At 42.5% G+C, this 15283-nt stretch overlaps 1 protein-coding gene across 4 annotated transcripts in view; it reads right to left on the bottom strand.

Moving 5' to 3' along the window:
- Nucleotides 1-12544, bottom strand: part of ptbp3 (polypyrimidine tract binding protein 3) — a 53421-nt gene extending 40877 nt beyond the window's left edge. The window contains exons 1-2 of one of the 4 annotated variants that reach the window (XM_046860417.1): nucleotides 12295-12544; nucleotides 9838-9906 (exon numbers count right to left, since the gene is read on the bottom strand). The gene's annotated coding sequence lies outside the window, so the exon portion shown is untranslated. Of the gene's footprint in view, nucleotides 1-9837; nucleotides 9907-11608; nucleotides 11947-12294 lie in introns of those variants that run through there. The other 3 variants (XM_046860418.1, XM_046860416.1, XM_046860422.1) reach the window with 3 other exon arrangements.
- Between the last annotated feature and the right edge of the window lie 2739 nt (nucleotides 12545-15283).

Raw genomic sequence — 15283 nt, 5'->3', positions numbered from 1 at the left:
AGGAGAACATTCATACATGATGCTCTGCCACTGAAGAACTTTTATTTTAGTAATTAAATATTCTATCAATCATTCCATCAATTAATCGAGTAATCGAATATGAAGTACTGTATCTTTTATTAAATACAAGAGAAAATAAGACGAGACTAATATTAACAAGTCATTTGTTTCCTTTTTAGTAAAATTTAAATTTTTATTGGTGAAACCTACAAGAATATCTGAAAACTAAACCCATTTAGTGCATTTAACCTCCAAATTACCTCAAAATGTAAATACAAATATATAAATTAAGTCATTAATAAAATTGAGAAATGATCCCAAACTTTTGAAACTTTCTGCTGTGTTTTTTTTAGCTTGAATCTTCTTCTTGCTGTTTCTCTCCGTTCCTCCAGTTTTCATTCTGCAGCATCTTCTGTGTTACCTGTCCATGGGTCTCATTTATAAACTAGCGTACGCACAAAACCAAGCAGAAAACATGCGTTTATACATGAACCAGTTCAGAGGTTTTTAGCATGGTTTTAGTTATTGGCATTGTGCTGCAAATTAGGCCGATTATTAGGCAGGTGCATCCGACACACCGAACCGTGTGTGTACATTCTGCACTTGTGTAAGAGAACATAACTTTCCCTTACCAGCAGGTGGCAGTAGTCTGTATTCGGTGTCCAAACAGGGAACCCGGAAAAGCTACAACTGTAAATATATAAAGCGAGCAGCGTTTCCATCTGCCCTCATTACAAATGGATTCGTGTAGCTTTTTTTAATCATGTCTGCTAAATTACAAAGACAAGAGCAAGAATGACAACAAGCACATTCCGTGTTTTTCGTGTGCGCTCATTTGCTAAAGATAATTAGCCAATCGGATTTTCTTTCTTGCCAACAAGCTCCACCGCTGATTCGACATGCACAATCACTCGAGAAGCTGTCCGACCAGAGCCAACGATCCAGAACAAACACCGATATCCCCCAAAACACACACACACACACACACACACACACACACACACACACACACGACCAGCAGCTTGGTGTGTATCAGACTTTAAGTTATTATCATTCCATTTTTATTTTGACAGAGAGATGGATTATGGGTAACAGTAGAGACAGAGAGGGGGATTATGGGTAACAGTAGAGACAGAGAGGGGGATTATGGGTAACAGTAGAGACAGAGAGAGGGATTATGGGTAACAGTAGAGACAGAGAGGGGGGATTATGGGTAACAGTATGTAACAAACATTTTTATGGATGAGTGCTCACCAACTTAAACTCAACCCCAGCAAAACAGAACTGCTGGTCATCCCAGGTGATTCATCCCCAGGTCAAGATCTACAAATAACACTTCATGACTCTCTGCTCTCCCCTTCAGCCACTGCTCGTAACCTTGGGGTAACTATGGACAATGAACTGTCTTTTTTCCCACATGTCGCTAATGTTGCTCGTTCTTGTCGATTTCTTCTCTATAACATCCGAAGGATTTGACCATTTCTGTCCATACAGGCTGCCCAGGTGCTTGTTCAGTCTCTTGTCATTTCAAGACTGGACTACTGCAACTCTCTGCTGGCAGGTCTTCCCCTGAACGCTATTCGTCCACTGCAAATGATCCAATATGCAGCTGCACGACTTGCCTTCAATCAGCCCAAGTTTTCCCACACCACCCCACTGCTGCACTCCCTTCACTGGCTTCCAGTAGCTGCACGTATCAGATTCAAAACACTGATGCTTGCCTACAAGGCCAAAAATGGACCAGCACCATCTTACCTTAGTGACCTCATCACATCTCGCACTGCAGCATGCTGTCTGAGATCCTCCAGCACTGCTTAACTGGTACCACCTTCTCTCAGAATGAGAGGTAAGTACAATTCAAGGCTCTTCTCTGTTCTGGCACCGAGGTGGTGGAATGAACTTCCCCTAGATGTCCGTACAGCAGAGTCACTGACTATCTTTAAGCGACGACTGAAGACCTACCTCTTCCTAAAATACCTACATTAGCACTTTCCAAGTTTGTAGAATTCGAGTTATAGTTATATTGAGTTTGTAATCTTGCGTACCAGTGTAGATTTATTCACTACTAGAGATTTAAAGCACGTTTGTACGTCGCTCTGGATAAGGGCGTCTGCTAAATGCCGCAAATGTAAATGTAACAGTAGAGACAGAGAGGGGGATTATGGGTAACAGTAGAGACAGAGAGAGGGATTATGGGTAACAGTAGAGACAGAGAGGGGGATTATGGGTAACAGTAGAGACAGAGAGGGGATTATGGGTAACAGTAGAGACAGAGGGGATTATGGGTAACAGTAGAGACAGAGAGGGGATTATGGGTAACAGTAGAGACAGAGAGGGGATTATGGGTAACAGTAGAGACAGAGAGGGGGATTATGGGTAACAGTAGAGACAGAGAGGGGGATTATGGGTAACAGTAGAGACAGAGAGGGGATTATGGGTAACAGTAGAGACAGAGAGGGGATTATGGGTAACAGTGGAGACAGAGGGGATTATGGGTAACAGTAGAGACAGAGGGGATTATGGGTAACAGTAGAGACAGAGAGATGGATTATGGGTAACAGTGGAGACAGAGGGGATTATGGGTAACAGTAGAGACAGAGAGGGGGATTATGGGTAACAGTAGAGACAGAGAGAGGGATTATGGGTAACAGTGGAGACAGAGAGGGGGATTATGGGTAACAGTGGAGACAGAGAGGGGGATTATGGGTAACAGTAGAGACAGAGAGAGGGATTATGGGTAACAGTAGAGACAGAGAGAGGGATTATGGGTAACAGTGGAGACAGAGAGGGGGATTATGGGTAACAGTGGAGACAGAGAGGGGGATTATGGGTAACAGTAGAGACAGAGAGAGGGATTATGGGTAACAGTAGAGACAGAGAGGAAATTCTATTTCAGTGGAGAAAACCGTCACACTGAGTGATACAGCTGTAGAACCATGAACTCCACCCAGCATGGAGCAGTTAGAACATTCCGGTGATGGAACTCACCTTGAGGCAAATACCCTGATTATCCAGCCATGCAAATGGTGTGCTGAGTAAAAGGAAAACTGCACTGAGCAGAAAGGAGAGCTTCCTCAGAGCTAAGCTACATACGTGACCAGAAGAACAGGAGTAACATTAGTGCTGTAGTCATCCAGGTCACCACACTGCTCATGTTCCTCACACAGAAAAAGTAAGAAGCTTATTAAAAGCCAAGCTCAATACAGTAGTTCAGTAGAACAGTGACACTCGGGGCCAGAAGACGAGGACAAACAAGGAACCGAGGACAGGAGGAGACGCTCAGGACCTGCACAGAGCTCGACTGAATAGAAAATAATTGGTCTCTGTCCTTGGCCTCCCAAAACAATCAGAGCCGCGTTGTTGTGTCTCATTTCCTGAAAATCTGAAGCCCAAGGACATCAACATGTTCTCAGCAACAACAACGAGTTCAGAGGAAAGAACCGGAACCTAAAAAACCTGTAGCACTGCGACAAAACCATCTGCTCAATTCATCGGCAAGTTCTAACACAACACACCGCACCCAAAAACACACACACCCATGCACAAACACCACTGCTAGCAACATTAGCTTCCTGTGCTAATTTGAGTAACTAGGAAATATACTTAATGTTATTGCTTTAAACACTAGCTAATTTAGCTAAGAAAGCTAGCTAACATGAAGCTAACCATTATAACGAGTAACGCTAGCAGCTAACTGCATGATGCTAACAGCTACAAACATGCTAATATGCAGTGTAGCATAACTATAACAATGACTAAAAATGAGATAACTGCTAACATGAGGCTAACGGTTGTGTAAACAAACATTAAAAATACTGAATCCGCTAATGAAGGAGTTTTGGTTCAGTGACTCACACGATTACATTTATTCTTAAATCTAAAATTAGAAAATTTAGTCCAGAATTAAAGATGAAGCTGGAGTGTGTGGTGAAGGTGGGAATAATGGGAGAACCACATAAATCCGAGAGTGCCATGTGTTCAAGGCCAGACTAAGTGTGTGTGTGTGTTTGTGTGTGGGGGGGTTGTTCTAAGGTGGAAACTCGAGGCGAGTCAGCAAATAACCTGAAACAGATGAATCGCCATCAAATGAGTCTTTCTGCGAACAATTAAAGGGAAGGGGTTCCAAACACACTCGATTCAGCTCCACACACAACCCCGATTCTGCTTCTCACACACACACACACACACACACACACACCCCGATTCAGCCCCGTGTTGTGTGTGTAGCTCAGTGTTGTTTTATGTTGTTTATGTAGCATCAGGGTTCAGGAGGAACGTTGTCTCATATCACTGTGTACCGTGTCAGATATATTTGGTTGAAATGACAATAAAAGCTTCTTGACTTGACAAAGAGTCAGCTCCACACACACACACACACACACACACGAGTCAGCTCCACACACACACACACACACACACACACACACGAGTCAGCTCACACACACACACACACACACACACACACACACACACACACCGAGTCAACTACACACACACACACACACACACACAGTCAGCTCACACACACACCGAGTCAGCTCAACACACACACACACACACACAACCGAGTCAGCTCTACACACACACACACACACACCAGAGTCAGCTCCACACACACACACACAGTCAGCTACACACACACACACACACACGCACGCACCCAAACACACCAAGTCAGCTCCACACACACGAGTCAGCTCACACACACACACACACACCAGTCAGCTCCACACACACACACACACACCCCAAGTGAACTCCACACACATACACACCGAGTCAGCTACACACACACACACACACACACGCACGCACCCAAACACACCAAGTCAGCTCACACACACACACGAGTCAGCTCAACACACACTCCAGTCAGCTCCACACACACACACATACACACACCCAGTCAGCTCCACACACACATACACACACACACACACACACACACATGCAGTCAGCTCACACACACACACATACGAGTCAGCTCCACACACACACACACACACACACACACACACAGTCAGCTACACACACACACACACACACACACACACACACACACACACACATGCAGTCAGCTCACACACACACACATACCCAGTCAGCTCCACACACACACACACACACACCGAGTCAGCTCACACACACACACACCAGAGTCAGCTCCACACACACCCGAGTCAGCTCCACACACACACACACACACACACACACACACACAACCAGTCAGCTCTACACACACACACCGAGTCATATTCCCCCCAAACACACGTGTGTGGTTAATGAATGACAGAAGGAGGAATAGAGGCAGAGCCCTGCTCCTCTACACACCTCCAAATTTCTCTCCAACATAATCATCAATTTTTGTCTTCCTTTATTTTTGCTTTATTCTTTTTACCACCATTTATTTGGTTTATTTTTTTCACCCCACATCCTCACAAAACATTCTTTCCTTTTTTCTTTTCTCTACTGTTCCACTTCTGTTCTTTTCGTTCTTGTTCTTTCTTTTCTCCTTAATTATTTTTTTTTAATATTATATATAATATTATATTTTTAAAATATAAGTTTATTTTCTTCTTTTCCTTCCTTCTTTTCACCTTCTTCTGTTCATTCCTTATCTCCTCTCTCACACACTTGTTCCATCATCTTTAATCCCTTTCTTTCTCTTTCTTTTTTCCTTTTCCGGTGCCATGTTGCTGTAACAACGAAACAGAAAGTCACCTTTCCTTCTTCCTTTTGTTCCTCCTTGTTTTCTTCCCTTCCTAGAGAAGGATAGTAAGAATCAAGTGAAGTAGTATGAAAATTCATTTTCCCTGGAAAGTGTTCAAAATTATTGGCACCCCAGAGTTCTGAGCAGCCGTTTCCTGTGATTTCCTCTCCTCCATTTGCATCTCTCTGTTCTTTTTAACTGATCCAGACTTTCATTTGAACATTCACTGTGTTTGATTGGATTTTTATTCCCAGCACATGAATTTTATATCTATGACCCAAATCATGTCATCAGATTTATTAGTGTCAATTTTTATATTTTTTTATTGAGGCATCAGATTTTTTTAGATTTTATTTTATTTTATTTATTTTTTATTTTTTTAATAAAACACCTGTTCTTAAAAAAAAAAAAAAAAAAAAAAAAAGGTGTTAATAATTCTGGAAATCAAAATCATTGAAATTCCCGGTCATGTGATTCTGCTGGACCTCAGAAGAGTGAAGACTGAGGAGAGGATGAACGAGGGGGAAAAAACAAAGAGATTTTCAGGAAAGTGGAAAGAATGAGTCACTGAGACACATTCCACATATTCTCTCTCTCTCTCTCTCTCTCTCTCTCTCTATCCTGAGCTGAGCAGGAAGTGGGATGGCAGAAAACAAGGAAATGGGCAGTGAGTTTCCTGTGTGTCAGAGTTGCCTGAAACTCAGCCTCATCCACTACAGGAGCAACATCTCCTGCACTTAAAATATAATATCTGACAAATGTTTTATTCATTTACACACTCGTGCTTTTATATCAAATAATCATAGAAATAGCAATCTTCCTCTTCATCATCATCATCATCATCAACAGCTCTTTAAATCTCAACTCTTCACTATGTAGGTGTACTCTCAACTCTACACCATGTACATGGAGTGCACTACACTGACAATAGAACAACCTTTTTGGGGGGTTTTATTTTAATATTTTCCCTTTATTTTCTACCTAGATTTACTTGTATCAAAGTATTGGCACCTCCAGCTCAGCCTGGGTGTGTTGGGTTACGGGAAGGCGGTTCGGATCAGATAGAGTACAATACACACATCACCACACTACTCCATGACCTGCTACAGAGAGAAACACACCAGGCTTCATATCAGAATTACTACAGACCTTTCACACCATCATGAGCACACTTTTAGAACACACGCACACACACACACACACACACACACACACACACACACACACACACACACACACACACACAGGTTCTGAGCTGTTGAGAATGGTCAGATTTTGAGCAGCAGGAGACAAAAACCAACACTCAAGCAAGACACACACACACACACACACACACACACAGGAAATATAGATGATAGAAAAATCAATCAACGATCACAACATTGCAGTCATACACTTGAAAAACTCATCTCAGACGTGATGGTAAACAGTGATCTAAAGACCTGCACACACACGCACGCACACACACACACACACACACACACCACTCACTTTTTCTCTGCTGTGTTAAATTCATAAACATGTGTATAACAAACATGTGCACACTACACAAACAGCGGTGGTGTCACGCCAACCGACAACCACTTTTACCATAAAACACAAAAAAAAAGTGTTCATCAGTCACGTGATTAAATCACATCACATCATCTGGACCCCGGAGAACCGAGAGCAGAACATGAGCACCATTACACCTGCACTGTTCAGCGTCCGCACCTGGGCACAGGACCAGCACACACACACACTTCCATTATTTATTCCCTGAAAAAGCTGGTTTTATTATTAAAATAGTCCAAATTATTGAAAAAAAAAATTATATTTTATTTTCTTAGTTATAATTTTATATATATAACATTTGTTAAATGAAATAGTTACAGTAACGCATATTTAGATTTGTTAAATTACTTCACTAAAACATTTATTGCATCAGAATTTCTCATTACAGTTAATTAATAACTACATTTATTATTTATTTTACCAAACTGAGAAATCAACAGGCTGAAGAATAAAAGTGTTTAATCGAAAAGAAATCCCAGCAGAGAAATTATTTCAGTTATTTATTCTTCTTTTAAAACTGTTTTTTAGATCAACAACTGATTTTATTTTCTGGAGAACAGATTTTTTTTTTTTATCAGCAGCATCTCCTCCTGTCTCACTCAGACTGCACTGTAAGTCTCCTGGTTTCTCAGGAACATCAAGAACTCTAAAATGTTGAGGTTCACGAGTTTCAGGTCCCTCAAACCACATCGGTCAAGTGTGTTAAACACTGTTACTGACGACCAGAAAGAGACCCACACTGATCTCACCTTCACTTCATCTCAACCGGTGTCAGAGTCAGGCACTTACCCTCACGTCTCTCACGTCTCTTACGTCTCTCACGCTCACGTCTCTCACCCACCCTCACGTCTTTTACGCTCACGTCTCTCACCGACCCTCACGTCTCTAACGCTAACGTCTCTCACCCACCCTCGCGTCTCTCACCCACCCTCACGTCTTTTACGCTCACGTCTCTCACCCACTCTCACGTCTTTTTACGCTCGCGTCTCTCACCCACCCTCACGTCTCTCACGCTCACGTCTCTCACCCACCCTCACGTCTCTCAACCACCCTCACGTCTTTCACCCTCACATCTCTTTCATGTCTCTCACGTCTCTCACTCTTGCATATCTCAATCTCCCTCACATCTATCACTCTCACTCACGTCTTTCACTCATGTCTCACACTCTGTCTCATGTGTGTCTCTTTGTCTCATGTCTCTCTCTGTCTCATCTCTTGTGGGTGTGGTCTGTTATTTGGATAGTAAACTGTATTATCTGTATATTTGTAAACAGAGTAACAGATTGTACAGCTGAAGTACACGATTGATCTCCGCCTCCTCATTCCGAGCTTTATAACATTTACATTTACATTTGCGGCATTTAGCAGACGCCCTTATCCAGAGCGACATACGAAGCTTCATAACGTCTCTGTACATGTATAAAAAGTGTGTGACCGGCAGGAGAACATGAAGCCATGGAGAAGTGGTAAGCAGGAAACTGAAGGACCGTGTAACAGCTGGAGAACTGCGAACATCTGTAGTTTAAACGTCACTGTGGCTCACACACACGTTTGGAAGAAATAAAGCTCTTCTGTTGTAGGGTTTAATTTAAAGTCAGTGCTACTGCTACACTTCTGAGCTTCAACACAGGTCCTGTGAAATCCTCTGCTCTAATAACAGCCTGTAACACTGATACCACCTCAGTGTACAACACACACACACACACACACACACACACACACACACACACACACACATGATTTCTCTAATTACTGTAATTTCTCCAGTTGTTCAGTTGTTTTCTTTCCTCTGTATCCGAAATCTCCAGCATTTCAGCTCCAGTGTTTCAACACGTCTCGACCAGAGCACAAAACAAAATAACATTCAGCTGATAATAAACATGAATTGATAAGCAATCACCCCCTCTCACACACACACACACACACACACACACACACACACACACACACACACACACACACACCTCTCAACCTTACATGTAATGTAATAAAACCAAGTAAAGCAGCGAGCAGATCTGAAGATTCATTCTGGAACCTTTCCTGATCATTAAACCTGTTCGTGAAGCGATGGATCACATCAAAGGTCAAATGATTGTGAGGAACGAAGCTCTGCATCACGTCCGTGACGTAACTAGTCAGGAAGTGAGGCCGTAACACACAATAACGTCATTCACGAAGAGGAAGTGTGCAACTGACTCAGGTTCAGGTCTTGGAGAAAACGGAGAACCATAAGGAGTTCCTCGGACAGTTCCTCCTCCTTCAACATACCTGCTTTCATCCTACACTCGCTATGAAGTTCTGCCTCACAGTGAAAACCTTCAACGAGGCATGATTACATTTCAGTCATAAATAATGCTGTGTGTGTGTGTGTGTGTGTGTGTGTGTGTGTGTGTGTACATGACTAATTAATAAAAACAAGTCAGACGCCATCATACAAACTTTCAGACAATCTACATCCTAATGCAAGATACTACAGAAAGAGGATCAGAGAGAGAGAGAGAGAGAGAGAGAGAGAGAGAGAGAGAGAGAGAGAGACAGAGAGACAAAGAGACAGAGAGAGAGAGAACGCTCACCTGTAAGGTAGGATATTAGCCTGTCACCTTGCTAGTTAAGGACGTCGATATGAAACAGGTTCAGCCAGTCTGTAGGTGAGCGAGTACATGATCAGAGCAGGTCAGAGGGGAAACGCAATATCCAGCACTTCATACCTGAGAGCCGCAAACCCACACACACACACACACACACACACACACACACTCACATACTCTCCACACACACTCTCCCCACACACTCACATACACTCCACACACACTCACATACTCCACACACACACACACACACACACACACACACACACATACTCTCCACACACTCTCCACACACTCACATACACTCCACACACACTCACATACTCTCCACACACACACACACACACACACACACACACACACACACACTGCATACTCTCCACACACACACTCGCATTCTCTCCACACACACACTCGCATACACTCCACACACACTGCATACACTCCACACACACACTCGTATTCTCTCCACACACACACTCGCATACACTCCACACACACTTACACACAAAAACAGCAAACATTCTACAATTAATTAGTGTGTCCCGTAACACCTGTAACACGTTCCTAAATGTCTACCTGTAGTATATTTACATTATTTAATCTGTATTCTCACATGGGCGTGGCTGCAGCTTCTCTTCTCTCACAGCTGTTCAGTCTAATTAACTGTAAACACTAATATAAAGACCACACATCCGACTGGACCACGTCAATTACATCTAACGTTCAACACGTTCCTCACTCTTCTGTTCTCATTTCTCAGCCTGATCTTCTACATCCTTCATGTAGCACTACGTACGCTGCAGTGCGTCATGGGTCAATAAAACACATTAGACACCACTTACACCCCCACCCCTATATAATCACCTCCAACATTCAGACACACCTTCAACACGTCTGTGTGTAGGATCGGGGTGTGTTTACGGTCAGATGCTGGTAGGAGAAGTTTTCAGTTTCTACCTGACCCTGGAAATCCCCATAGAGCGAGAGAGAGCGGAGCACATAATCTAATACTTTCAGTTCTCCTGTTACGCTCACATGCATCCTGAGAAAATCCATCAGCAGCCCACATTCTGAGGAGAACCCAACACTCCAAAGGGTTCTGTTAGAAAGCCAGCACTGGGCATCAAATGATGGGATCTGAGAGAAGAACCTGTTCTACTGTGGGGTTTAATGCACCTAACATCCTGAAATCTAACATACCTGTGAGATCCATAAGCGTGATACACACTCATCTTTCCATTATTATTATTTAAAACAATAAAGAAATAGAACAATCACGTGATGCCCTGTCCATATATATATATATATATATACACGCGCACACGCACACACACACGCAAACAGGAAGTTCGAGCTTCATGTTTTGATGATGGCGATGATAATCAGGTAATCGGGTTTTTTTTTTTTTTTTTAAACAGCAACAACAATTAATAATCAGTCAACCAATCAATATGAAAGAAAGAAAGACACGGCGCGCCCCCGCCCACCACCGCTGTGCGCGCGCACACGAGCGAGGACAGACGAGAGCGAGAGAGAAATAGCGCGCACGCGCGTGCACGCGACTTCCCATGCACGCGCTTGTAAACAATCACCCGACTCGCCTTCTAAACAGAAGGTGGAAGAAAAAAAAACACAAAGCAAAACATGGCGCATGCGTGGAACCTTCATCACCAATATCATCATCACACAGAGAAAGAAAGAGAGAGAGAGAGAGAGAGAGAGAGAGAGAGAGAACACAGGAGTGAAATCCTACATGATGGTGAATTTGCTCTCCACAGAAACGCCCCTTTGGTGGTATTAAAATGGCAGCCTGCTGATTACCTTCACTGAGAGAGAGAGAGAGAGAGAGAGAGAGAGAGAAAACACAACCACTCCATCCGTGTATTCATCAGTCCATCCGGAAACATGAAGCTCCAGGTTTTTACTGAAGCTCCTCGTGATGCATGTTGGGTTTCAGGTTCTGATCAGAACTGCATTCACAGAGCACATCTACTTCCTCAAAGAGAACTTTACTGCTGTTGTTACGCCCAGAATCACACACACACACACACACACACACAGAACACTTCCGCTTTGGTCTGTATTGCGTCTTATTTCCGGAAACATTGGAACAGTGTAAAGTGTAAAATGTATCCGTGTGAATGTTCTGGTCCCAAACACACCAAAACAAGTCTGGATCACGCGCGCGTGCACCCCTGAGCCATTTCCGCTCCACACAATCCCCCGAGTTCAAGCAGAACACACACACACACACTCTCTCTAGCACCGGGGAGTGTTCTCTTATATAATAACATAATAATAATAATAATAATAATAATAATAATAATAATATAGTGTAACACACACACACACACACACACAGAGGGAGAGAAAGTGAGAGCACCTACAGGTCTGAGAATCAGCAGGAAAGAGAAAAAACAGAAGAACTGTAGAACCTACCCATCCATTGCACAGCAGAAGAACCTGAGACAAGCAGGAACAGCAGTGTGGACATGAGGAGGAGCAGGATGGTGGTGGTGGTGGGGACTAAAAAGCTACAGGATCAGAGCTCTGTGTGTGTGTGTGTGTGTGTGTGTGTATTCGCTCCAGCCACACTGCTTCACTCCGATATGAACACAAAGGCAGCACTTCCTGCCCCTGAGTCCTGACACCGAGCTCACAGCAAGAAATACACGGGCATGCTCACTACAAAATGGCCTCCTCCTCTTCCACTCCTCCTCCTCTTCCACTCCTCCTCCTCTTCTCCACACTGACACACCTTTTTTTATTTTGCAGAACACATGTATGGGTTGGTTTAGACGGGTTTTGGTGGATCAGTGAGGAATATTTACAGCAATGTGCAGAAATTATAACCATCCAATCAACAAATCAGCCAATCATTTAATCAATCAATCAATCAATCAATCAAAAAGGAAGAATAGAGAGAGAGGGCGCGCGGTGCTGCGCGTGGGCTTTGCCTCCATGTTCACAAAGAAGTGTGTGCGTGGGAACTACAGTACAGACACACACACACACACACACACACACACACACACACAGAGAACCGATTCCACACGGGAATCTTGTATAAACAGTGAAGTGTGTGTGTGTGTGAGAGAGAGAGAGAGAGAGAGAGAGAGAGAGAGAGAGAGATTTAAACTCTTTCATGTTTCAGGTGTTCTGGAGTCTCTCTCTCTTCCTGCCATGTCACAGGACACAAAGCTGCTTTCTGCTCAGTCTGTAGGAAACATGTGGGAACTTGTTGCACCAGTTGGACTGGATTTACTGCAGTCCTGCGCACACACACACACACACACACACACACACACACACACACACACATTGTTTAGTATTCTAATGACTATTAGGTTCAGTCAAACACGAAGTAAAACTGTGAAGTTCACTGTTTGTAGGTCTGATGTTTAGACCAGCAGTCAGCGGGGGAAGAGGGAAAGCACAGGAGAGGAACTACAGCGCCCTCTACGGACATGGGTCATACGATATTATACATTATTGTAATAAATAATAAACTATTTAAAATAATATTAAATCGAAATGCATTAAAGGAACTAAAGCGAACACACGCCGCTGTATATCACAGCTACACCGTGTAGATGAGCTCAGCAGAGTCCAGTGGAGTGTGGAGAGGAAGTACTGCATTCACCAGGATGTTTCATGTTCCTCATTCCACATTCACATCAGTACAGTTCAGGAGGCATCTCAGAACCAATCCAGCCTTCTATCAGCGTGCTGAGCTTCTGCACATGTTAGGTTATTATGCAGTTATTACAGCCCTCACGAGTAACAATTATCATCATCATCATCATCATTATATTTATTTATTTATTTATTTATTTATTTATTTATTTATTTATTCATGATTTGTTTTTGTTATTGTGAATAAAGTACAAAGTCAAAAAGATATTTTAGTGTTACTACAACTACTGTACAAATCTATATTATTGCAAGAAACACTCAGTAAAGGAAAAAGGATCCACCATTACTTTAAGAAATTAAGATGTCAATCCCAAACATCTTTAGAACATTGAATGTATTTCCAAGTGCATCTCTAAATTCATCAGATCTTATGATGGAACAGGCGCTCACCAAGACAGGAAGACAGAGAGCTACCTCTGCTGCAGAGGATACGCCTCAGAAACTGATGAGTTACATAAATGCTTCTCAGAATTCTACTGTTCAGAGGAGACTGCGTTAGACAGACCTTCATGGTAGACCAGTGGCAAAGAAATAATTACTTCAGAAGAACAACAAGCAGAAGAGACTTGCTTGGGTCAAGAAACACAAGGAATAGACATTAGATCAGTGAAAAACTGTCCTTTGGTCTGATGAGTCCGTACATGAGATTTTTGGATCTGACTGTCGTGTTTTTGAAGGTGGACAGATGGTTCCTGAATGTGTGCTTCCCTCTGTGAAACATGGAGGAGTAGGTGTGATAGTGTGGAAGTGCTTTGTTGGAGACACAGCTGGTTATTTACTCTAAATTGAGGATGCACTTAACCAGCATGGCCACCAAAGCAATTTTCAGCAACATGCAGCTATTCTATCTGGTTTACACTCGTTACCCCTGACTGTAGAAGACTGTAGAAAGATCATCAGTCATAATCACACACTCCAGTGCTCATGTTAGTTCTCACTCTCCAGTGTTCTGTAGTGTTTAAAGACTATAATCACACTCTTGATGTCACCCAAATGAGGATGAGGTTCTGCTTTTGAGTCTGGTTCCTCTCAAGGTTTCTTCCTCATAACATCTAAAGGGTTTTTTATTTTCACAGTCTTCATCATCAGGGATAAAAACATCATTCACTTTCATTCTTAAACTCTGTGAAGGTGCTTTGGGACAATGTCCATTGTGAAAAGTGCAATAGAAATAAACTTCAACTTCAACACTTCAACCAACAGGACAATGACCCTCTATGTCCTGAAAGAGCTATTAGTTCAAGAAAGAGAGTTATGGAGAGATGCACCAGATGGTCTGGCCTCCATAATTATTCAATCTAAACCCAGGAAGATGGTTTAGGTTGAGTTGGCCTGGAGAGTGAAGGAAAAGCAGAGAACAAGCACTCAACACAATCTTTTGACTGGTACTGTGTTGGTATGTTCAAACAGTTAACATTTTGTATGTTGAAAATGTTTTTTGGGTTTATTTACTGTGTAAAAGAATAATGGAGAATATCTATCTATCTATCTATCTATCTATCTATCTATCTATCTATCTATCTATCTATCTATCTATCTATCTATCTATCTATCTATCTATCTATCTATCTATCTATCTATCTATCTATCTATCTATCTATCTATCTATCTAGAGGAAGAGAAGTACAAGATGAACAGTAAGAACAGGAATAAGTAGATGTTTATCCAGCAGAGGGCGCTGAACTTATATCACAGAAAATATGGTGGAATGTAAATATTATTAAGTTTGATC

The sequence above is a fragment of the Silurus meridionalis genome, chromosome 11 (assembly GCF_014805685.1).
Source record: "Silurus meridionalis isolate SWU-2019-XX chromosome 11, ASM1480568v1, whole genome shotgun sequence".
Lineage (NCBI taxonomy): Eukaryota > Metazoa > Chordata > Actinopteri > Siluriformes > Siluridae > Silurus > Silurus meridionalis.
This window is presented reverse-complemented; position numbering and strand designations above follow the sequence as displayed.